This window comes from Tachysurus vachellii, chromosome 10 (genome assembly GCF_030014155.1).
Source record: "Tachysurus vachellii isolate PV-2020 chromosome 10, HZAU_Pvac_v1, whole genome shotgun sequence".
Taxonomy (NCBI): Eukaryota; Metazoa; Chordata; class Actinopteri; order Siluriformes; family Bagridae; genus Tachysurus; species Tachysurus vachellii.
The window spans coordinates 3,445,170-3,471,467 of NC_083469.1; the positions used below are offsets into that span (position 1 = coordinate 3,445,170).

The 26,298-nt window shown below is 41.9% G+C and overlaps 1 protein-coding gene across 2 annotated transcripts in view; it reads left to right on the forward strand.

Moving 5' to 3' along the window:
- The first annotated feature begins 248 nt into the window (after positions 1–248).
- The window catches only part of chrm3a (cholinergic receptor, muscarinic 3a), a 146,428-nt gene continuing 120,378 nt past the window's right edge, over positions 249–26,298 (forward strand). For both annotated transcript variants that reach the window (XM_060878944.1, XM_060878946.1), the window contains exon 1: positions 249–349. The gene's annotated coding sequence lies outside the window, so the exon portion shown is untranslated. The remainder of the gene's footprint in view (positions 350–26,298) is intronic.

Here is a 26,298-nt window from a genome sequence, read left to right on the forward strand (position 1 = left end):
CTATTCACTACATAGGGTACTACATGGGGGGGGATTTCTAGTTGTCACACGTGGAAGCATAATGGAGAGTTAAGAAACCACACTGTAGTGCAACATCCCCATGGCGCAGTCTAAAGAATACTGTGCCATTGGTATGATAGGATACGTGTAAGGTGCGTCCTGGGAGACTGGAAACACGAGCCACATGCGCGAACCTGATTGGGTTAAGAGTTTATGACGCACCAGCAGATGGCAATCCAGTCATTTGAGCGGTTTCGCGCGCAGCTGAAGCTGTTCTTCTAATTACACCGAGGAGGAAACATGGACTATGTGGAATTCGTGCTACTTTTCTTGATTATCATCGATTTCTGTAAGTTATTTTAATGGTGTAAGAGTTCAGTTGTGGATGGAGAATATGAATCAAATCTGACCGGCACAAAAACAGATTTGGTCTCGTGCGCGCTGCTGAATTCCATCGGTGCGTTAATTAGTGGCACGAACAGCGCGTTTGTGAGCGCGAGCGCCCGGTTCACGTCTCTCCAGGTGGAAGCGCACGTTTTTGCAATTTTTTTGGTGGACTGACTGAACGACATATATACTCTAATACGTGTGTGTGTGTGTGTGTGTGTGTGTGTGTGTGTGTGTGTGAGTGAGAGAGAGAGAGAGAGAGAGAGAGAGTCTGCGAGTGTGCGCGCGCGTGTGAGTGTCAGAGAGTGTGTGTGTGTGTGAGTGTCAGAGAGTGTGTGTGTGCGCGTGAGTGTCAGAGAGTGTCAGAGAGTGTGAGTGAGTGAGAGTGTGTGTGTGAGTGGGGTGAGAGTGTGTGAGAGTGAGTTTGTGTGTGTGTGAGAGAGAGTGAGTGAGTGTGTGTGTGTGTGTGAGTGAGTGTGTGTGTGTGAGTGAGTGTGTGTGAGTGTGTGTGTGAGAGTGAGTGTGTGTAAGAGTGAGAGTGAGTGTGTGTGTGTGTGTGTGTGTGTGTGTGAGAGAGTGTGAGTGTGTGAGAGTGAGTGAGTGAGTGTGTGAGAGTGAGTGAGTGAGTGTGTGAGAGTGAGTGAGTGAGTGTGTGAGAGTGAGTGTGTGAGAGTGAGTGTGTGAGAGTGAGTGAGTGAGTGTGTGAGAGTGAGTGAGTGAGTGTGTGAGAGTGAGTGAGTGAGTGTGTGAGAGTGAGTGAGTGAGAGTGAGTGAGTGTGTGAGAGTGAGTGAGTGTGTGAGAGTGAGTGAGAGTGTGTGTGAGAGTGAGTGAGAGTGTGTGTGAGAGTGAGTGAGAGTGAGTGTGTGTGTGAGAGTGAGTGAGAGTGTGTGTGAGAGTGAGTGAGAGTGAGTGTGTGTGTGAGAGAGAGAGAGAGAGAGAGAGAGAGAGAGAAAGAAAAAGAGTGTGTGTGTGTGTGTGTGTGTGTGTGTGGTAATCGTGACTGTGTCTCGTCTCTTTCTCTCTGCTGCACTGCTGTCAGTATAAAGGTAAGTCATGATACTGAACATTAAAGCAGAACTATTACTGAGATGAACGAAGATTTTTGTTTTTAATTTAATGTTAACGTTTTGAAACTTTATATAGAAACGATATATTGATTGTATAGAGGCATCGCGCGCCACAGTAAAGTCCTGTCTAATAATAATAATAATAATAATAATAATAATAATAATAACAAAACAAAGTTAAAAGCGCGTGCGTTTTCTGATTGGCGTGACATGATGTTGCCATGTAGATGCGCCCGCCCGCAGCACCACGATGCACCTGAGCGTGAATGAGACTTTAAGGATTTAAAAACATAAAAATCAAGCCACAAAACTAGACATTTATACAAAGTTTTGCCCAAAACATGTTTAAAATACTATTTGTTTTATGTAAAGTTAAAAAGGTAAAATATAATACAATAAATGGTTTTTAATCATTACTGAAATCTTATTAGCTTTGATGTTAATAACAAATAAAAATTAAACATATAGATATACGGGTTATAATGTTAAAGCTGTTTTCTTCTATTTTGTCTGTGTCTATTGGACCGGTTTGATCTTGGTGGTGTGTGTGGTCTGTTTAAACCAATGAGTGTATGACTGACACACACACACACACACTGGGTGATAAAAGAGAACGAGACACCTGGTGATAGATGATGACTTATCAGCTTGGATCCTCAGGCAGATGGTGAGAAAGAAAAGGAGTGAGGAAGAGTCAGACAAATAGTGCAAGAGAAAGACAGGGTGTGAGGAACAGACAGAAAGACAGTGAGGGAGAAAGACAGGGTGTGAGGAACAGAAAGACAGTGAGGGAGAAAGACAGGGTTTGAGGGAGAAAGACAGGGTGTGAGGAACAGACAGACAGAGACAGTGAGGGAGAAAGACAGGGTGTGAGGAACAGACAGACAGAGACAGTGAGGGAGAAAGACAGGGTGTGAGGAACAGACAGACAGAAAGACAGTGAGGGAGAAAGACAGGGTGTGAGGGAGAAAGACAGGGTGTGAGGAACAGACAGACAGAGACAGTGAGGGAGAAAGACAGGGTGTGAGGAACAGACAGACAGTGAGGGAGAAAGACAGGGTGTGAGGAACAGACAGACAGAGACAGTGAGGGAGAAAGACAGGGTGTGAGGAACAGACAGTGAGGGAGAAAGACAGGGTGTGAGGAACAGACAGTGAGGGAGAAAGACAGGGTGTGAGGAACAGACAGACAGTGAGGGAGAAAGACAGGGTGTGAGGAACAGACAGACAGTGAGGGAGAAAGACAGGGTGTGAGGAACAGACAGACAGTGAGTTAGCAGGGTAATTTTGAGTTAGCAAAATTAATGACCAATGTTCCAGTCCTGGAAAACACATGGAAAATGAGAGAAAACATAAATTGTCCTGGAAAAAATCTTGTTGTCCTGGAAAATTATTATTTTTAAATGTTCTTGATCGTTTAAAGAACAGTTTACAACTGGTCGAAACGATTAGTAACAGAAAGCGCTCTGTTCAGGGACGCTGAGTTTTGACGGGTTTGTTGTTATGCTGTTTAATCTCGCTGTGACGGATGACGCTGTCTTGTGTTGGAGGTTTCAGCTGCTAGGAATGGTTTAAGTGCTCGAATGTTTTCAGCAAATGGTGACGGGTAAGCAGGTTATATCAACCTTGTTAATCTGACTATCATGTGCAAGGGGAATGTACAGCAAACTAAAGCATGCATGACGGCATTGGTCTGAGAAAGGAAAGGGTATTAATATGTGCGGCCTTTTTATTTTATAAATGTTAATTTCATTCACATGACAAATTGTCTTTAAAAGTATAGTTAAGTAATAGTCAAAGTGTACGTTGTTTTTAAGACTTCTGGAGAGAAGAACATATTACTTTAGGCCGTGAATCTGTGAGCCTTGACTTTTTTTGCTAAATTTGAAATGTCCTGGAAAATGATCTCTGAAAAAGAGTGGGAACCCTGTGTTAGGGAGAAAGACAGGATGTGAGGAACAGACAGACAGACGGTGAGGGAGAAAGACAGGGTGTGAGGAACAGACAGACAGACAGTGAGGGAGAAAGACAGGGTGTGAGGAACAGACAGACAGACGGTGAGGGAGAAAGACAGGTGTGAGGAACAGACAGACAGACGGTGAGGGAGAAAGACAGGTGTGAGGAACAGACAGACAGACGGTGAGGGAGAAAGACAGGGTGTGAGGAACAGACAGACAGACGGTGAGGGAGAAAGACAGGGTGTGAGGAACAGACAGACAGACGGTGAGGGAGAAAGACAGGTGTGAGGAACAGACAGACAGACAGTGAGGGAGAAAGACAGGTGTGAGGAACAGACAGACAGACAGTGAGGGAGAAAGACAGGTGTGAGGAACAGACAGACAGACGGTGAGGGAGAAAGACAGGTGTGAGGAACAGACAGACGGTGAGGGAGAAAGACAGGTGTGAGGAACAGACAGACAGACAGTGAGGGAGAAAGACAGGTGTGAGGAACAGACAGACAGACGGTGAGGGAGAAAGACAGGGTGTGAGGGACAGACAGAAAGACAGTGAGGGAGAAAGACAGGGTGTGAGGGACAGAGAGAGAGACACAGAGAGAAACAGGCAAGTAAGTCCATAAGATAGAAATACAAAAAGAGAGAGAGAGAATAAGTAATAGACAGAGAGACAGATGGTGCGTGAGAAAGACAGTGTGAGAAACAGACAGTGAGAGAATAAAAGAATAAAATAACTCTGTGCTAGAAATGGAAACAATTGTCCCTGATATCTCTCTCTCTCTCTCTCTCTCTCTCTCTCTCTCTCTCTCTCTCTCTCTCTCTCTCTCTTTCTTCTCTCCCTTTTCTTCCTGTCTTGCTCTCCCTCTGTTTTCCCTTTCTCTCCCTCCTCTGGTCTCCTGCTGTGGGTATGAACATGTTCCCTATTCACTATATAGTGCACTATTTAGGGATCAGCCATTTTGTTTGTGTGACTCCTCAGTGGTGAAATGACATTCCTCGGATGTTTTATATGCCAGAGTGTTTTATTACTCTGAGCACATCATAAATCTCGTGTACCACAGCTGAACATTTCCACGGCGGTTTCTCTCGGCTCTGTGTGTTCTCGACAGGTAGCCGTGCCGCGGTCGGAAATAGTCACGCCGTAATTAACGATCAAAAATGTAAACAATAAAGTAAGGGCATTAATCGACTGTTTAAAAACACATAAATATGGTGGTGACTGGATTCTCTAATCTCATCTAATCTCATCTCCTCTCAACTGATACCTCATTTTATATCTAATCCCATCCAATCTCCTAGTTCATCTGATCTCATCTCATCCAGTACCTCTTTATCTCATCTTATCTCAAATCTCACCCCTTATCTCAACCCATATCTTATCTCATTTTATATCTAATCCCATCCAATCTCCTAGTTCATCTAATCTCATCTCATCTCATATCTCAAATCTCAGCTCTCATCTCAACCCATATCTTATCTCATTTTATATCTAATCCCATCCAATCTCCTAGTTCATCTAATCTCATCTCATCCAGTATCTCTTTATCTCATCTTATCTCAAATCTCACCCCTCATCTCAACCATATCTTATCTCATTTTATATCTAATCCCATCCAATCTCCTAGTTCATCTAATCTCATCTCATCCAGTATCTCTTTATCTCATCTTATCTCATATCTCAAATTTCACCTCTCATCTCAACCCATATCTTATCTCATTTTATACCTAATCATATATCATCTCGTATCATCCATCTTATTTTATCCAATCCCATAATCTCACCCGTTGAATCTCGTTTTATCCAAGCTCTTATCTCATTTAATCGCTATCTCATATCTCACGATATATCTCGTGTCTCATATCGTACCTGATATCTCCTCTTATCTCATCTCTCATCTTATGGAATATCACATCTCGTAGTGTGTCGACTTTGAATCACTGTTATTTCATCAGTTCAGAGAAACAATTCCATTTTTGTCCAAACAAAGCTCTTAAAAAAAAGATCCTTCACCAGCAGAAATGTAAACACGATTTCTCATCCGAAGCCCAGAGCTCATGACCGGCCACCAAAACACCCAGAGACCACGTTCTCGCCTGCATATATCTCTAATGCCAAAAAAAAAAAAGACAATCCGCTATGTCTCTTAAGCTCTTCTCCTTCAGCTCTTCTCCTTCAGCTTTACGGAGCACAGTGTCCCTGTTTGACCAGTGACTGCTTAATGTACTAAAAAAAAAACTAAACAAAGTGTGAAAATACCACCAGTGTCATGATGATGATGATCATCATGGTTCATGGTTCTTAGTAGTTAGCATGTTTGCCTCCCACTCCAGGGTTGGGGGTTCGATTCCCGCCTCTGCCTTGTGTGTGTGGAGTTTGCATGTTCTCCCCGTGCCTCGGGGGTTTCCTCCGGGTACTCCGGTTTCCTCCCCCGGTCCAAAGACATGCATGGTAGGTTGATTGGCATCTCTGGAAAATTGTCCGTAGTGTGTGATTGTGTGAGTGAATGAGAGTGTGTGTGTGTGCCCTGAGATGGGTTGGCACTCCGTCCAGGGTGTATCCTGCCTTGATGCCCGATGATGCCTGAGATAGGCACAGGCTCCCCGTGACCCGAGGTAGTTCGGATAAGCGGTAGAAAATGAGTGTGTTTTCATTGAATTTCCCTAAAAAATAGGAAAGAAAAACTCATCATTTTTTTTTTTTGCCAGGATAATATACATGTTATCAGAAATGTACAGATGCACGCCGTAATATTTCCTGCTTGCTTAATTAATTTAATAGCACTTCTGCAACTTACTGGACTTCAGGTCCAAACATAAATCTTTAGAAATGGAGGAAGGTGTAATCTAATCTCTGTGCTGGGAACTACAGAGACGCCAAGCCTTTAATTACGAGAGAGAAAGTTAATGTAGGCTAAAACTGGGCTTTCGCGTTTTGGACGCTCGTGCAACATGACGTCTGGGGGGAAAAAAAAAAAAGGTGTAATAATAAACAATAAATAAGTGCAATGGTTTATATATTGGCATAAGATCGTGATTGATTAAATGCCCTCTCGCTCCAGAACAGTGCCCCTCCCTCAGAGGCGACTCTTGCTCTACAGTAGCAGCAAACATGAATCAAATCTCTTTGAATTGATTCACGAATCGAATGCAGTACGTACTGAATAGAAGCCTTTATTATTATTGCCATACATTACATTATTGCACCCCTGGAGCAGGGAGGGTTAAGTGCCTTGCTCGGGGACCAACAGTGGCAGCTTGGGGGTACTGCGGCTCGAACGCGGCCCTTACGATCAACAACCCAGAGCATTAACCATTTAAACCACCACTGCCCCGTTACCTGACTAATCTTCAGACCGTGACGGTAACGTCATCACGTGCGTCATCGCACCACCGCTCAGGATTATTAACGGCACGACCACCAGTGATCTATTCCTTGCCTTTAACACGCCGAGTAAGCATGAGGTTCTGGTCATGATGAGATGACAGCAGGTAACGCTGCATTGTTAAATACGGTGCATGATGGTGTGGAGAAAAAAACTCAAGCAAACAGTGTGTTAATATTAAATTTATTTATTTATTTATTTTTTTTAGTAAATAGTTACCCATTAAGTTACTCTGTATTTTTCACTTACAACTGATTCAAATCTTTGGAGCCGCAGAGAGGAAATGAGAAATCAGTCACAGAGCTAACATTTCGTTCTCTTTCCCCACACACACACACACACACACACAGAGCTCTCTTTTTCTGTCAGTCACACTCATTAGGTACCATCAAGGCAGGTTTGATTTGTAAATTAGAGACTAGCGAAGCTTTATATCAGAACATCAACAGTCGGAGCTCTGTTTTCACTCCAGCTCAGGCGTCATCACTTATAAAAAGAAATACGACGGAAGGTTTATTAAAGGCTCTGTGTTGTGAAAATTGATTCTTGCTTTTTTCTTTTCTTTTCTTTTTTTGACTATAAGGAGTTTGTGCAGCACTGAGAACAGATCCGTAGTGACCCAAAATAGACCGCCGTTATAAATCTGAGTTGAATATTTTTATAAATATATTTTTATTTAAATAAATCTCTGATTAAAAAACAATTGTGATGCACGATATACGTTTGAAGAACTGCGTGTGATTGGCTGCACGATAACACATTTCTTTCCTACCTTTTAGCACAGTGTGTGTGGTTTAGCATAATTCATGTTGTCTTCTCTTTTTAATAATCTGTACAAAAAAGTTGTTTTTGCTGATTTGAAGTGAATCGAATGTATTGTAGGTGGTGAATCAAATGGAGGTGCTTCTGAATCGAATTAAGGTGATCGTGAATGGAATTTAGTAGGTGCTGTATCAAGTGTGCTAGGTACCGAATCGAATGGCGGTAGTACTGAATCAAAAGGATGTGATACTGAATCGAATATGCTAGGTACTGAATCGAATAGAGTAGGCATTGAATCGAATGTAGTTTGTACTGTATTGAATGTAGCAGGTACTGAATTGAATAGAGTAGTTATTGAATAGAAGGTAGTTTGTACTGAATTTATTATATTTTGTACTGAATCAAATGTTGCTGGTAGTTTTTGATAAAAAGCACACTGGTCGGCACGGGCAAGAGTAAAAAGGTTTTGTGCTGCTGTGTAACAGGGCTTAAAGCTCCTTAGGAAACATGAGAGAAAAAGGATCCTGATCATTCGTTACCTTGTATGTAGTGTAAGTATTTATAATCATCCTTAAACACCAAACCAAAGAAAACATTGTCAATCATCGTCTACATTACAATTCTTCACCATGGCCTGAACAAGATGACCTTCCCCGAGTCTGCCTCGGCTGATTCTTAGCCTCGAGTCTTGCCATCTGGTCGTTCTGACCGCTCTGATATTTTAGTAAACTTTTAGTCACGTACACAGCAGGTCAGAACTTCACAAACAACTTCTCCATGTAAAAATCTCCATCACAATAGGCACTGAATCGAATAGAGCAGTGACTGAATTGACTGAAGTAGGCACTGAATCAAATGCATTAGTTACAGAATCGAATGCTGTGTGTACTGAATCAAATGCATTAGTTACAGAATCGAATGCTGTGTGTACTGAATCAAATGCATTAGTTACAGAATCGAATGCTGTGTGTACTGAATCAAATGCATTAGTTACAGAATCGAATGCTGTGTGTACTGAATCAAATGCATTAGTAACAGAATCGAATGCTGTGTGTACTGAATCAAATGCATTAGTTACAGAATCGAATGCTGTGTGTACTGAATCAAATGCATTAGTTACAGATTCGAATGCTGTATGTACTGAATCAAATGCATTAGTTACAGATTTGAATGCTGTGTGTACTGAATCAAATGCATTAGTTACAGATTCGAATGCTGTATGTACTGAATCAAATGCTAGTTACAGATTCGAATGCTGTGTGTACTGAATCAAATGCATTAGTTACAGAATCGAATGCTGTGTGTACTGAATCAAATGCATTAGTAACAGAATCGAATGCTGTGTGTACTGAATCAAATGCATTAGTTACAGAATCGAATGCTGTGTGTACTGAATCAAATGCATTAGTTACAGAATCGAATGCTGTGTGTACTGAATCAAATGCATTAGTTACAGAATCGAATGCTGTGTGTACTGAATCAAATGCATTAGTTACAGAATCGAATGCTGTGTGTACTGAATCATATTCAGTAAGTACTGTCACAGTATGTAATTTCACATGCATGCCACATCTTTATAGAGCTTGATGGGTATACAGGAAACTGTCATGCTGCAACAGGAAACGACTTTCTCCACTTTCGCCACGAAGTTGTAAGCATCAAATTGTCTTAAAATATCTTATGCTGTACAAACAGATTTCCAAACCCTGAAAAACAGCTCCTGCTCCACCTTTACACCCTCCTCCAGCATACTTTACTGTGAGCACTGTGTGTTCTGGTAGCTGCATTTTCCAGGCATCCATCAAACCCAGATTCATCCATCAGCTTGTCAGCGTGATTCATTGCTCCAGAGATGACATTTCCACTACTCCGGAGTCCAGCGGCGGTGCTTTCCACCAGTCCAGCCAACACTTGGCACTGCGCGTAGGCTTGTCTGCAGCTGCTCGGCCATGGAAACCCACCTCGTGAAGCTCTGACACTCGATCCTTGTGCTGATGTTGTTCCACTGGCAGTTTGTAACACTGTACTGAGTGATGCAGCTGAGGATAACTCTCTACCTTCTCACTTGCATTTAGCACTCCGTTTGTGTGGTCTTCCACTTTGTGGCTGATCTTCTTGCTCCTAGATGCTTCTAGATGCTTCCATGTCATATCATAATCATATCATCATATTGAAATCGAATGGCTAGAGGTTTGACCTTATGCTCCTGTTAGCACTAGACGTGGCAATAATTAGGATGGGCGTCCATGTACTTACAGTATTGTGTATTTACCTGATTAAAATGGTCTTCTCTTCTTCAGGGGCATTCACTAAATTCCAGGGGTTTCGTTACCACGACGTAAAGTGGGCGTGTTTCCAGAGGTCTTGGAAAAACGCCCTCTTTCAAAAAAAACCCAGCATACTACTAAGGACAAAAGTCATAGAGGTTGATTTATTTTAGAAAACAAATAAACAACCAAAAACTACGGTTAGGGTTAGATTGTCAAATAGGCCACGCCTACCCAATGACACAATACGTTTCGCTGTTCTGAAAGCCCTGGAAATGAGTGCACCCCCTTCTTCAGGACCTACTTTATCAATCCTAACGTCCTACACCTGGTTGGAGTCTCTGCTGGGGATTGATCTGCATGGACAGCCAGTGACTCCTGTGATTGTTGTGGATGGAGCTGCATGGAGACCATCACGCCTTCTTTTGAACCACTGTTGCGTCAGCTTTGTGCTCAGGTCTTCATCAGCGATCATTTGAAGACTTCAGCAGGAAGGAATTAGTGTTTGTACTGAACTCAGAAATTGTGCTGATCTGTTGGTTCCTCAGGAGCTCTCGGTCGCACAATTGCACTGGACTACAAACCGTTGTGGGGGGCACGGTGGCTTAGTGGTTAGCACGTTCGTCTCACACCTCCAGGGTCGGGGTTCGATTCCCGCCTCCGCCTTGTTTGTGTGTGGAGTTTGCATGTTCTCCCCGTGCCTCGGGGGGTTTCCTCCCCTCCGGGTACTCCGGTTTAATCCCCCGGTCCAAAGACATGCATGGTAGGTTGATTGGCATCTCTGGAAAAATTGTCCGTAGTGTGTGATTGCGTGAGTGAATGAGAGTGTGTGTGTGCCCTGCGATGGGTTGGCACTCCGTCCAGGGTGTATCCTGCCTTGATGCCCGATGACGCCTGAGATAGGCACAGGCTCCCTGTGACCCGAGGTAGTTCGGATAAGCGGTAGAAAATGAATGAATGAATACAAAACGTTGTGGAAAGGACATTATTTACATTGACATTATTTACATTGACATTATTTACTGTCCAGTGTCACTAAATGAGGATGAGGTTCACTTCTGAGTCTGGTTCCTCTCAAGGTTTCTTCCTCATATCATCTCAGCGAGTTTTTTCCTCACCATTATAACCTCAGGCTTAATCATTAGGGATAAATGTTAGAGATAAATACTAACTTAATTTGAACCTTAGTTTTTTTTTATTTATTCGGTTTTTATACTGCTTTAAAACACTGAATTGTTAAAAGCGCTACGCAAATAAATTGATTCGAAATTGAATTGAAAAAAAAAACCCCCACAAACATTACACAAGACATTTAGAAAGAGCAAGAGAAAAAAAAACGTGTCTTCTTGTACTGACAGGCAAAAAGCTTCTCCATTAGCCGAGGAAGCTATTAGTCAGCTAATGAATATTGATAAACATGGAGGAGAGGTTGGAGAACGGTTTATGGAAACAATCTCTGAAGATTATATAGGCATGACTTTCAGTGTCAACATCTCCTGAGACGTGTTTCCTAGACATTTATGAATAATGCAGTAACGCACACAAACGATAAGAAGCAGGACCTTTGGAGGATGCCTCTAAGACGTTTGTGTGTGTGTGTGTGTGTGTTTGTGTGTGTGACACGGATTTCAAACGGATAAAAAGTTCGCTTTCGCATAATGTATTTTTAAAGAATCTGTATTAACTGAATACATTTTAGTGCTGTACCGGAATATAGGAGTGTGTATGTGTGTGTGTTCTGCTTTGGTGTGTGAGTATATCCTCTTCAATGATAATACAGGATTTGGCTGGAGGCCAGCAAGTCAGCGTTCGTGTCCCTTTACGTCCTTGGTGTTTTGATGGAGAGAGCCTGATTGGATGAACTCCAGAGACGCATCACCAGCTTTGCTTCACTTCTCTTGCTATATAAGCAGTTCAGACCGTTCCACGGTCGCTGCGTCGCTCACGTGTGTAGACACGGCATAGTGTGTTACACAGGTCTGACAAGCAGGTGACGAGAAATCTCGTACAATTCACAGGTAAATTATTCCCATTCATTTGTTGTGTTTATATAGTCAGAGGTATCACACCGCTCCTACTGCCCCCCCGGGGTTAACACTGAATCCTGGCTCTTCAGAATCTGCCCTTGTGTCACACTGTACATTCCTAAACCCTGCTGTAACCTTCTTCTCATTTGCATATTCACGCATCAACAACTCTGATTGGATAAATCCGGCGTGCGACCGCTTTAAATAACGTCTCGTCTCACGCTTTCACGTCAGTGAGGAAAAAAGTTCGTCTCTGTGCTTCTGCACCCGAGCAGCTTCTGTTATCTTTCACAGCTTTCTCATCTTTTTTGCTCTGTTTAACTTTGTCCTGTAGTCCACCAGACGTTCCTTCGTCCGTATCCGACTTCCTCTAATGTTTCAGCGTGACGTATTTCCCCCTCTCTACACCGCACACTTCTGTGATGTTCAGCATTTTGTCTCCTGACTCTATCTACAGAGTCGTTTTGTGTTAAGTGTCTCTATGTCCTGGTTTTCACCTGATACGAGGCACAGAGGCACCGTTCAGGTTCTGATTGGGTTTCTGTTGCTAAGCGACCAGCCCTAACATTCTAACAGCGCGTGGTTTCACACTGTACACGTTCAACACCGCCGTGTGGAGTTAACACTGGAAACTGACTCTGATTCATAACCCTTGAGGTAAAGACCTGCTTCATAACCTCACTACTACATTACACTTCTGAAACATTCCAAGCTACAAGCCCCGCCCCTCTACTAAACTACTAAAGCAGTTTTCTATACGAATCCTTAACCAGACGAATCATCCTTTCTTGTATTTGTCCGAGTGTATTTCAGCGACCGTGCGCCTGCACTCAGACATCACGGATCAGTTCAGCCAGAGGAAATATAAAGAGAGACGAAGAGCAGGAAAGAAATGAACTGAAGAAGCAACACGTTGTCAGCTCAGCATATTGTCAGGCGCTGCTTGTGTGACAGCTGCTCGAGTCTCAGCCATCCACAGTGTGAGAGTGTAATCAGTGTGCAGGAAACAGAACAGCTGCACTGAGCCCTGGCATCTATTCTACACGTCTCAGGAACTTTACAGGAGCGACAGACGCCGTGCTTCCAGAGGTTTCCCCTTAGTCTGTGTTGTGATGATGGTGATGATGGGAACGCTGTCTGACACGTCACTGAGATGTGAGTGGTGAAGGCTATAACTTACAATCTACATCATGTTCATCCTCACGAGTGAGCCGTTATGTACAAGGGGCGGAGCCAAGCTGAAAGACACCACGCCCATTAAGATAAAAACGTTTCCTCACCAACTTTGAATTGTGATGCTTCCTGTTCTCTGATTGATTTATGTCTTCGTCTCCTCTGGCAGATCGAACACTTGCACCCAGTTGATTGTGTTTGAATGGCACGGCCGATCGCTGCGACCGAGGCGAGGACGGAAACGACTCGGCTAATCAGCGCACTTAATTATTTCCTTCCCGACCTTTTAACGAGGCAATTCTCAGGAATCCGACAGCGTGGGCGTAAACACATCGCACTTTGGTGTACCTGCTGAACATAAATCGTCTCGCCGTCGTCGTCCGGTTTGGCTCGCATGTCTCCGAATAAGAAGTTTCATTGACCTTAGCTAATTCTATCCTTCCTGCAGTTCTTTTTCACACGTTTCCTGGCTGGCGGCATAATTGTTTAATTGTGGTTTGAACGTGTCAGAGAGCAGAGAGGAGACGCTGATCTGACTGACATAATCCACCTCATCATCTGTCTGAATTATCATTCATTAAACAATCCTGAGATAAAGCTTATCCTAATATAATACACTCTTACTCTCTCTCTCTCTCTCTCTCTCTCTCTCTCTCCCTCTCACTTTCTCCCTCCATCTTTGTGTCTGTCTGGCTCTTTACACAGTATCATGTTTGCCTCGTGTAGGAGATCCACAAAAATACACCAATGGTGCGATTGATTCGCCCTAATTATATAGAAATGATCCAGTCAGCATAGGAATCGCAGGTGTTCTGATTAGGGACGTAACGATCCGATATTTTGGATCGGTATCGGTGCTGACCCAAGCATTTTGAGTGGATCGGGTATCGGTGGTGCGTGACCGATCCTAATCTGATACCCGTGGTCATGGGCGTCGGAACCGTTATATGTGGGTGGGACAGGACCCACCCACTTTTTATGACCAATAATATTGGACCCACCCACTTTTACCGTCTCTATTCAGCGCATAATATCTTTTTTTTATTACTTTTCAGAGCGTCGCCTGTCGAATCCATTCTGCTTGAGGAATGCCCTAATAAATTAAACTCCATTCCAGGTTTTACCTACAGCATTGACCACGCTCCTGCTTCCTGAAATCCATGGGCGTCGGAACCATTATATGTGTGTGGGACAGGACACGCCCACTTTTTATTTACTTCCGACGCCCATGCACGTGGTGGTTTATTAATGAACAGCAAACATCACAGACTGTGGCTTAAACTTATAAGAAAAATACACTTATATATTAAATTGCATTTAAATTTTAAATTGCTGTTTACTGCATTAATACTTTTTTCATTTATCATCCAGTAATAAGGGCATTTTTGTATTTCTTTGCCAGAAACAAATAAATCTTAATAACTAAGCGAGTTGTTTACATTCTTTAGTTTTAAAGGTAGAAAAGAACCCAGATATCGGATCGGTATCGGACGATACCGGAAAACGGCGGTATCGGATCGGAAGAGAAAAAGTGGTATCGGTACATCCCTAGTTTTGATCTCTCGCAGGTGTTCTGATCTCTCGCAGGTGTTCTGATCTCTCGCAGGTGTTCTGATCTCTCGCAGGTGTTCTGATCTCTCGCAGGTGTTCTGATCTCTCGCAGGTGTTCTGATCTCTCGCAGGTGTTCTGATCTCTCGCAGGTGTTCTGATCTCTCGCAGGTGTTTTGAATGCTCACAGCTTTTGTGATCTCTCGCAGGTGTTTTGATCTCTCGCAGGTGTTTTGATCTCTCGCAGGTGTTTTGATCTCTCGCAGGTGTTTTGATCTCTCGCAGGTGTTCTGATCTCTCGCAGGTGTTTTGAATGCTCACAGCTTTTGTGAACTCTCGCAGGTGTTTTGATCTCTCGCAGGTCTTTTGAATGCTCACAGCTTTTGTGAACTCTCGCAGGTGTTTTGATCTCTCGCAGGTCTTTTGAATGCTCACAGCTTTTGTGAACTCTCGCAGGTGTTTTGAATGCTCACATCTTTTGTGATCTCTCGCAGGTGTTTTGAATGCTCACAGCTTTTGTGAACTCTCGCAGGTGATTTGAACTCTTGCAGGTGGTATTATCAGTCCCTCCAGAAATTCCAAGATGTTTTTGTGAATATTGTGTCCAAAAATGCTTGATGGTGTGGCTTTATTTTTTTTGTTTGAAGAGATTTGTGTGCCTTTTTATTTATTTATTTTTTTTTTGTGTGTGAAAAAATTTCTTCTTTGAATCTCATCCCAGTGAGACACATCTGTTTCGACTTTCTCTGAGAGCTGTACTTATGTTCCACACATGAATAGAAGTGGACTTTGGCTGAATGCGTGTTGTGACATCAGACGCCACGTCTCGGGAACAAATCTGACACAATCTGTGGTCATCTTTAAATAATCACCAAGCTCATCCGAATGTCACGGAGTTCCCAGAGAACAAAAAAAATCCTTTTGTATTCTCCTTAAATCTGAAATGGTAGAATTGCTTGTTTTGCCTTTTTCTGATTAAGAAACCAGTTCTGGACACTTTATTATTTTCTAAAACAAATGGAAATTTGTCTTCCTATCCATGACCTATCCATGTCCATTTTATGAAACTGATATCTTTCTAAATAACCATAATATCTATATAAAATCTAAATAACGCTCATTGTAGATTTCTATTTAGTTCAAACTTGACACAAACGCTGGAAAAAATATAGAATTAAACAAAAACAATGTTTTAATATTGTAAACCAGTCATGTCTCTCTCTCTCTCTCTCACACACACACACACACACACACACACACACGTGTGTTTTTTTTTATTATGCTTAATTAATTGTGCAAAAATGGGGACTTTGCTGTTTATTCATTTGAAAGTTAAAACGCATAAATTTAAATAATTTAAATACAAAATGTTCCTTTTAACTGATGTTAAGAACAATAGAACATCTAAAGAAGCTGCTGCTTCTTTAAGCTTATATTTATATATATAATATATAATTTTTTTTTTTACTCAAATCAAACCAAATTAAATATTTGTAGTTTAAATGTAAATTAGGAATGATTCATTATTAATTCACACTCGTTTATTTCTGTTCAATTTTCCTTATCGTGAAAAATGACTTCTGGATGAATCTGACTGCATAAAAAGTGTGTGTTTATTAGTGGAAACGCGTACAGATTGTCGTAACTGATGAGTTTCCTGTTCAGAGTGATGACGTTTAACGTCCCAGACGTCCTCGGTACTCACATGAGAACCACCGTTTACAGACGAGTGTTATTTTACTGATGGATTTTACGTTGTAGAATATTATATCTTGAGCTCGTGTTTTTAACACCGACCAAAAACCCATTCAAAAAATTCACTGACTTCAGGAGGTCGATGGTTGTGCTGAAATGCCAACTCATTCCTGTGGCACTCTATTATCGTATTATTTGTAAAAAAAAATAAACCGAATAAAACAAATAAAAAGGCGGCGCAAAGTAACCAGAACGGTTCACAACCCGAAGCTGAGAAAGCTCGGAAGATTCAACAGGATTCAGACAGACTGGAGGTTTATCAGTCCGTCCTGTCAATCAAACCGTGCTCACAGCCCCCGAGCTCCTCACCTCCGAGATCACGGCTTCTTAAAGCAGGATGAAATGTTTAATAAAACTGACTTCTTTGATTGAAGTCAGCTCCTGTAATCGTTAACACAGCCAGCATCTTTGAAGTGGTTGAACATGTTGAGAATATTGTGGCGTATTTCCTAGAGCTGATGATGGACGTGCTCCATCGTGGGATGGTGGTATCTCCGAGCCTGCAGCGTCGCTTTCATTACTAATTCATTCTGACGTCGGGGCGATCGGCGCAGAGAGAGCGCTCGAGTTCAGTTTAGCCTGCAGCAAGACTATAATACAAGCAGATTGGTACAAACTGCAGCGCCGGACACGGCAGAAAAAAGTCATGCCTTCTTTTTTTCCCATTTCCTCATTTACTTCACGAGCAACGTGTTGATTAAATATTTCCGCTGATGCTCTTACGAAGGCAAACATGCTGAAGCTGACAGTCGAGACCTTTTAGTGGGTCGTCTGCTTTGCGATTTTGTCCTTACAGCTTTTATCCTGTCACGTGACACACGTTTGCAGCCTGAGCCAGTCATAGTGCTAATAATACATATAAACTCTATATATATACTCTATATAGTTAATAATTAATGATTATAATGAATAATTGATTCTAAACATCTGAGGGAACAAAACACTATGATTTTAGTACTGATTCATTAAGATTTCTATTTACAAGTGTTTTGTTTTCAGTGATCATTTCAGGATTTGTGTGGTGATTGGTCAGGATCTGTGTGGTGATTGGTCAGGATCTGTGTGGTGATTGGTCAGGATTTTGAGTGGTGATTGGTCAGTGTGCTGATTGGTCAGTGTGCTGATTGGTCAGGATTTGAGTGGTGATTGGTCAGTGTGCTGATTGGTCAGGATTTGAGTGGTGATTGGTCAGTGTGGTGATTGGTCAGTGTGCTGATTGGTCAGGATTTGAGTGGTGATTGGTCAGTGTGGTGATTGGTCAGTGTGGTGGTTAGGTTATGAGTTGTTATTGTCAGGTTATAGGTTGTGATTGGTCAAAGTGATGGGTGTGAGTGATGGGTCAGAGCGGTGATTTGTCAGTTTATACGTGGTGATTGGTCAGTCTGAGTGTTGATTGGTCACAGTTATGATTGTTCAGGATTGATCAATGATTGATCAGAGTGGTGATGGGTCAGGTTATAAGTTGTGATTGGTCAAAGTGGTGATTGTTCAGGATTTGAGTAGTGATTATTTAAAGTGGTGATCGTTCAGGATTGATTAATGATTGATCAGAGTGGTGATTGGTCAAAGTGGTGATTGGTCAGGTTATAAGTGGTGATTGATTAGAGTGGTGATTGGTCAATGGTGATTGGTCTGGTTATAAGTTGTGATTTATTAGAGTGGTGATTGGTCAAAGTGGTGATTGGTCAGGTTATAAGTGGTGATTGATTAGAGTGGTGATTGGTCAATGATGATTGGTCTGGTCATGGGTTGAAGCATCAGCATTTTTAAAGAATCTTATCTTTTTAGAGAAAAGGATTTGGCCTTAAGGTCTCACATCTATGTACATGTATGAAAAAAAACAGTTTCCAATTTCCTTTTGTAGCTCTTTTATTTCATATTATGTCTCTTTAGTTGCTTCTATAGTGTGCAGTAGAGGTGTGACTCTCAGCCTGGTTATGAGCAGAGCACAGAAAGTCCTAGAACATATGTTCTCTTTAAAAGATGGCTGTTTTTTAGCTCCACTGCTGGAGACAATCAGGGGACCCACACTACTGAAGAGGGTGATCATATTTTATTTAGGTTTTCCTCTCAGAGCTTCTTTGAACAGAGGATTCTTGTGCCTAACCGCTCGCAGTGTCATGTCAAGGCTCGTGTTGCAAGGCTGTGCGCTTCCACCTTCTGCAGTTTGGAAAAACAAAACAAAACATTAAAGCAACCGAGTGTGAATCCTTTAATACTCCATCATTCGAGACCGTGCCGAAGGCAAGGGATCATCTTTTATTTATAGCGGGTCCTTGTGAACGTGCGAGCTCGTGCTGATGAGCGGTCGAGCTTCTGCGCTTTCGCAAACATTCAACGGTTTTAATCTTTCAATAAAGTTTGTAATCAAAATGAGACAGTGTAGCTTGTGTTTAGACTAGAAGGATTGACTACTGTAATGCTCTGTACACTGGACTTAACCAATCATTTCTCAATCGGATCCAAATGGTACAAAACGCGGCAGCACGTCTTGTCTCCAACACCTCCAAACGCACACACATCACCCCTGTCCTCCACTCGCATCACCGGTGCGGTTTAGGGTGGAGTATAAGGTCCTTCTCTTTGTGTTTAAGGCCATCAATGGTCTGGCCCCGGCCTACCTCACAGAATTAATACTACTAACCAGCCAGATCTCTCCTCTGGACATACCTCTCTGGTCACTTCCAAATACAAATATGAGAAGTTTGGAGGCCGGTCATTTGCCATCAAGGGACCAAAGCTGTGGAACGCACTTCCAGCACACTTACGATCCATCACTGTGCTGAGTGTTTTTAAATCGCAGTTGAACTCATTTATTCATACAAGCTTTTAACATGTAGACCCTGTTTCAACTGCTATTTTATGTTCATTGTGTTCTTATTGATTTTATTTTTTATTGTTGTTTCACTGGAAAGCACCTTGTGCTCCTTTTGGCTGTTGTAAGGTGCTCTATAAATAAAATTTGATTGATTGATTGATAGACAGAAGAGATATAGTGTGTGGTGTTTTAGTCTTTCCTGGCTTTGGTTAGTAGAAGGATATGAGCCCAAAAACTGGACTTTCCTCCTGCTTTATTGTGATCATTTGCATGTCTTTATCATGTCTCACTCCACATTGGTGTTAATATGAAGCTCATATGAAAGTAGACACTCAGGACTTTCATCACATTTCTGTTATCTCTACAATACTAGTGGTGAAATGTTCCAGAAAAACAAAAACGGTTATGTGCTGTCTGTATTTTCAGAGTAAATGTTGATATCAAACCCATTTCTGCTCTCTGAGATGCTCCAAGTGTGTGTGTGTTGTGTCATCAGGTAGGCGTGGCCTATTTGATAATCTAACCCTAACCGTAGTTTTTTGTTGTTTGTTTTCGAAAATAGCTTAACTGTAAGATAATAAAGCATAATAGATATACATAAAATATAAAATCTACCTGTATGACTGTTTTGTCCTTCATTATCCATCGTAGGTACACTACGTGCACTACGGAAAAGGTTTAAATAGAAGAAAAAAAAATTTCACATCTAGAAGTCAGTGTGTGTCAAGAACGTTACATCAGGTTTTTCACTCCTTTAGAGCAATAATTATTGTGATGCATGTGTGAAAGTTATAAACAGTCAAGATAAAAAGCACAGAACAAACATCCTTCTTATTAGTTAAAGCAACTCAATTCAATTCGCAGTAACCGCTTCATCCCTGACTGTTACAGAGCAAGCACTGATACTGGAGACTCCTTTCATCACATCGATGACATGTTTTATCTTAGAAAAAAGCACGCATTTATTTTAGCAAGAATTAGTCTTCGGTCCGATCAGACTCCATGAGTGAGCTGTTGCTATAGAAACTACAGCATATTAAAATGAAAGCATTGATATAAACCTGTGATTTACATGACTGAATGGATGTGTTTACAGCTGGATAGATGGATGGATGCATGGATGGATGAGGGATGCGTTTACAGCTAAACAGATGGATGGATAGATGGATGGATGAGGGATGCGTTTACAGCTAAACAGATGGATGGATAGATGGATGGATGAGGGATGCGTTTACAGCTAAATGGATGGATGGATGGATGAGGGATGCGTTTACAGCTAAACAGATGGATGGATGAGGGATGCGTTTACAGCTAGATGGATGGATGGATGGATGAGGGATGCGTTTACAGCTAGATGGATGGATGAATGGATGGATGCGTTTACAGCTAAATGGATGGATGGATGAGGGATGCGTTTACAGCTAGATGGATGGATGGAAGTTGGTATAGAAGGTTGAATGGATGGATAGATAGTTGAATGGATAGATGGATGGATGGTCAGTCTGAGGACAAACCTTAGAGTTCGCTTCTCATACCACATTCTTATCCAGAAGAGATTTTTGCCACTATTTATACTGTTTAGGATAAGAGGATAAGTGCTACAGAAGATGGATGGATGGATGAAATGGATAGAATGAGGAACACCAGGGTGTTTTCTCCTCATTTCACTTTCATTCCCAGAAAAGCTTTTGACACGTCACCTTCTGACCCATCACCGGTCAGAACTGCAAAATTCCACAAAGCTGTGATATAGTAATCATGATGATAACCGAGCTGCGCTACAGTGACGTCCTGTATAATTGATATGAATCTCAGTAGCGAGTGAGACGATGACTGAACGTACAGTAAAGGTCTTTCTGCAATCAGACAGCAACTAAGCATCGCTTGTTTAAAGGACTTGCTGGATCATGTCATAATGCTTAATTAAACAATTGTAATTCTAATAATCTAATACGTGTGTGTATTGGACTCGGATTATTTTTAATTATAAAATATTTACGGAGTAACTCGGGAATCGTACCTCGTTGGGATTAATGAAAGCGGCTCAGAAATAATTAAAAAGGTTTGAGAATATGAAGCTTTTATTATTTATTTGGTAAAGTGACGCATCAGGCAGCTCACTCACTCACTCATCATCTACCGCTGATCCGAACTACCTCGGGTCACGGGGAGCCTGTGCCTATCTCAGGCGTCATCGGGCATCAAGGCAGGATACACCCTGGACGGAGTGCCAACCCATCACAGGGCACACACACACTCTCATTCACTCACACAATCACACACTACGGACAATTTTCCAGAGATGCCAATCAACCTACCGTGCATGTCTTTGGACCAGGGGAGGAAACCGGAGTACCCGGAGGAAACCCCCCCGAGGCACGGGGAGAACATGCAAACTCCACACACACAAGGCGGAGGCGGGAATCGAACCCCCAACCCTGGAGGTGTGAGGCGAACGTGCTAACCACTAAGCCACCGTGCCCCCCCCTGCATCAGGCAGCTGAACCTTTGTAATTAAAGATTAGTGTGTGTAGTGTTAAGTGTAAGGCATGCGTCGTACATGTGCGGTGTGTGCTACGAGAGGTTTCTGATGCTAATCATGACTACAAGCTGCCACTGTGGAGAGGTTAATTAGTAAGGTGACAGGGGAAAGAAGAAGCAGATGGTAAAGAAATCGTTCGACCGCAAGCGTACGCCGAATCGTATATCGGTTCCTATTCGCTATACTGTATGTGCTCACTGCACAGGGGACATACTGTCACCTACAGTATTTTCCATTTCTCCTTCTCTATCCTTGGTTTCACACCATGACCTGACGGAGAAGGTGTAAGTTCACAGAGGAGCTTCTTTTCTAGCGGACTAACAACAACGGAGCAAAGGGAGAAAATAAAACGGGATTTTTAGGGATTATACAGTCTGCAAAACTTTTTATTAGAATGAATCATTTACACTGTGTAGTATACGTGCTACAGAAGATGTGGTAGCCCTAGTGGTTTAGGTGTTGGGCTACCAATCGGAAGGTTGTGAGTTTGGTCCCAGGTCTACCAAGCTGCCACTGTTGGGCCCCTGAACAAGACCCTTAACCTTCAATTGCTCAGCTGTATAAATTATAAATAAATAAATAAATGAAGTTACTCTGGATAAGAGTGTCTGCCAATTGCTGTAAATGTAAGATGGATGGATAGATGGATGGATAAGGATCTCGTCGTTTCACTTTCACTCGTTTTTTTTGACGCCCCACCTTCTGACCAATCACTGATCAGAGCCCCAAAATATCCCCACACCGCTGTGGTATCACAGTAAGAGGATACATTTGCCTTGAAGAGGTGAACTTGGTCTGCAGCGGTGTTTTGGGATATTTCAAAGTAACATCCACATGAAAGACAAGACCGAAGGTTTCCCAGATCAGGGGTGTCCAGTGCTATCTGGAAAGGCCTGGTGGGAGCAGCGGCAAAAGCCAAACCCGAGTCTATTGAAAACCAAGATCAGTTGATTAAACTGGTAAAATCAGGCGTGGATCTTGCTTTATTCTTATGAAAAGTAGCTGGTGGCCAAGAGCATAACATGGTGCCTCCACCAGCTCATCTTTTCCTGGTGCCATGAACATGATTCATCAGACCACACCTAATTCTTCTAACACTTCATGGTCCAGTTTTGATGCTCACCTGCTCATTATATAAGCTTCCTCAGCTATTTGTGCTACAGTACTGTAGCTCTTCTGTGGAATCGGACATGACGACAAGTCTCGGCACTCTTATAAGCATCAATAAGTCTTGGGTGTCCATGACCCTGTCGCTGGTTCTGCTTAACCGCTGTGTACCAAAAACACCCCACAACACCCAAAGTTCTGGAGGTGCTCTGACCCAGTCGGCTAGAGTTCACAATTTACCAAAGTTGCTCAGATCCAAACTTCGTCGCCCATTTGTCCCTCTTCCAACTGAGAACTGAGAGCTGACTGTTCCCGTGGTACCGAATACATCCCAGCCCAAATTCTAATGAGCTAATCATTGTTATTGACATAACTGGTTAGTGGTGTATATGTTCATTTACAGTAGGTGATACACTGACTGTCTCTATATCGTCCCTGCAGTTTTACACCTTAAGTTAAAGGCTTCTATTGCTGGGGAACCCTTAAAGGTTCTATGTGGAATGAGACATCTGAGGACTTTCACACAGAACCCCAGAACTGTCCATGGAACCATTAAAAGCTTTCACTACTAATTGGGATCCACAAATTCAGCACGTTTTCATTGAATGAGGTCCAGACACACTCACACACACACCCTCTCTCTCTCTCACACACACACACACACACACACACACACACACACACACACACAATGGGCTCAAATGCTGCTTGGCTCTCCACAGGTTAAGTCACACGATTTCTATAACATTTCATGCACACACACACACACACAGACTCATTTCAGCTGTGTATCATTTCCTTTCTGTTCTGCTGAAGAGCAGGGATTGATACAGCCAAAGCATGACAAGTGTGTATGATTGAATGATTAATCGATGAGGTCGTGTCGTTTTCAGGCAGGTTTGATGAAAGGTGTGGAGAATCATGAAAGATGAGTAAAAAAAATAGAGAGATAAATAGAGAGAGAAAAAGGAGTCAAAACTGCGCGCGTGCACACAGACACACACACACACACACACACACACACACACACACACACATGTAGCATTCACCATGCTTGTCAGTATACCAAATGACCCACGAAAACCTGATATGAGAGAAGAAAAACGAACGAAAACTTACTTTATAATAAACATAATAAACCCTATTCAGACTGGATTAGTTTGATCAGAGGTTTTGCGCTTTTTCTTTAGAATACGCTCTGAGGAATTCTGTATCCGCCCTCTCCTGTGTACGTGAGCCAGTGAATGCCTAGTGTCTCTGTGATTGACAGGTGATGACGCAGTCCTTCCCACCTAGGACGATGAACCACCAATAAAAGCTGCCAGCAAACGATCCAGTGACTATTAGCATGTGCACATCTTTGTATGTACAGTAATGCATCTCATTCGGCTGGCTTACCAGCGTTGTTGTATAAAGTACTACTATAGAAAGCAATACTTGAGTAAAAGTACAAGTATCGTACTATGGTAGAAGTGAAAGTTACCTTTTAGAATATTACTCAAGTAAAAGTCTTAAAGTATCTGATATTTACTGTACTTAAGTGTCAAAAGTCATTTTCTGATATTTAATGTACTTAAGTATTTGAAGCAAAAGTAAAAAGTAAAATTTCAGTGATTTTCGGTAGGCATAAGATCAGGGGCGGTTCTAGGGTCTCATCTTTAGGGGGTTTTTAGCCCTCAGTGAGAATTTAAAACCAGAAGAGTTTTATATTATATATTATATGACTACATAGTAAGCCAAAAGTTATGGTATTATTTAAAATGGCAAAAGTGGACACCAAAATTTTATGCATGAGGTAATGATGCCAGTCTTGAATCAGATCAGTTCATGTGTGTGTGCATTCTCTACAAACAGTGTGTCTAATGAATGCAGTCATTTAATAAACTAATATTCACAAGACCACCAATCAATAAATAAGACCACCAATCAATAAATATTATAATAAATAAATATTTAATAAATAGTCACCAATCAATGAATATTATTATTTAGTATTGAATGGATTGTTTGCATTAATATTTTGTTTGTGCTACAACTCTGGTAATAAGAATAGTGAAATTTCACTGCTTTTGGTTGCCGTCTTTGCGGCTTTCAGCCGATTAACGTTATACTGTAGATAAATAAATCTAGGAGCAGTGATTCGCCAAACCTCCCTTATTGCAGTCGCACACATTTCTTCTGATTTTATTTTGTAGTAACGAGTAACGAAGACGCTTAGTGGAAATATAGCGGAGTAAAAGTAGACATTTTATCTAGGAAATGTAGTGGAGTAAAAGTTGACATAAATTTAAATAGCGAAGTAAAGTACAGATATGTGACATTTCTACTTAAGTACAGTAACAAAGTATTTATACTCCGTTACATTACAACACTGTGGCTAACTAACTAGCGCATCATACTTATTTATTACAATATGCTATAGCTAACGAGTTTTTAGGTTCCTGAGCAACAAAAACATAAAACCAGGTGGTACATTTGTGTTCATGGGTGCTTGTTTTTTTCCACGTTTACATTTTCCGTTTAGCACAGCCTTCGACACACACACACACCTGAGAAAGAGATGGTCCTGGTTATCCAAACACATCTGCAGGGCTTGCTGAATCCTTTAGATTCTCTCTCAAAGCATTATGGGATACGTCTCAGCCTTTCCCACCGTACGAAAGCCAGGTCGTGATCACGTGACAAGGCTTTGGCGAGCTTTAGCTAGATGAGCTATGCACTTTATTAACATAGCAAGGCTGAATCTGTGGCCACGGCATCGCACGGATATGAACATATATGGAGCTGGTCAGATGGAGCAGTCAGGACAAGACGAAGTGGTGATACGATCGGGTTTAGATGCTTATAAGGGCAAAATGTGAAGCTCAGAGAGCCACAGAGACTCGATCGTTGCTCCTTGTTCCTCATAGATTTACTCAGTTTGACACGAGAAATGTAAATTTGGGAATGAGGAAGAGATGTTTTAACATGAACGAAGGCGTTAGCAGAAGACGGAGGGAGGAAGCGACTAGCCTGAGCGTATGGGACATCAGCTTTCATGTCTGGGTTTTGTTTTGTTTTCTTTTTAATTGATAGATAGCTGAAGGAAAGCCAGTTCTGTCAGACGAAGAAAAAACGAAACATGAGTTCGTGTCGTAAGACGTGATCACGCAGGCGTCGGATTTTTCGCCTGCTTATCAGATAACACATGATCTTTTGAGAATCAGGAACAGGCGTGTGGAGGTTTGTGAGTTTCTGAAGGTTCACAAGCCTTCTGTTAGCGTCACAGGAATCTTCGATAAGATAAACGGCAAACTTTTCTTCTAACGCACGGTGAAATTAAAAATAAAGGGCAGGGGGAAGTAGTGTTAATTTTGTCACCTATTTTTAATTTAGTCTTAGTCTTGTGCCAAATGTCCTTGTTAGTTTTAGTCATATTTAGTCATTCACATATCTTTTTTTGTTAGTCAAGTTTTAGTCGACTAAAAGTCGTCGTTTTAGTCTAGTTTTAGTCAAAAGAAAACTCA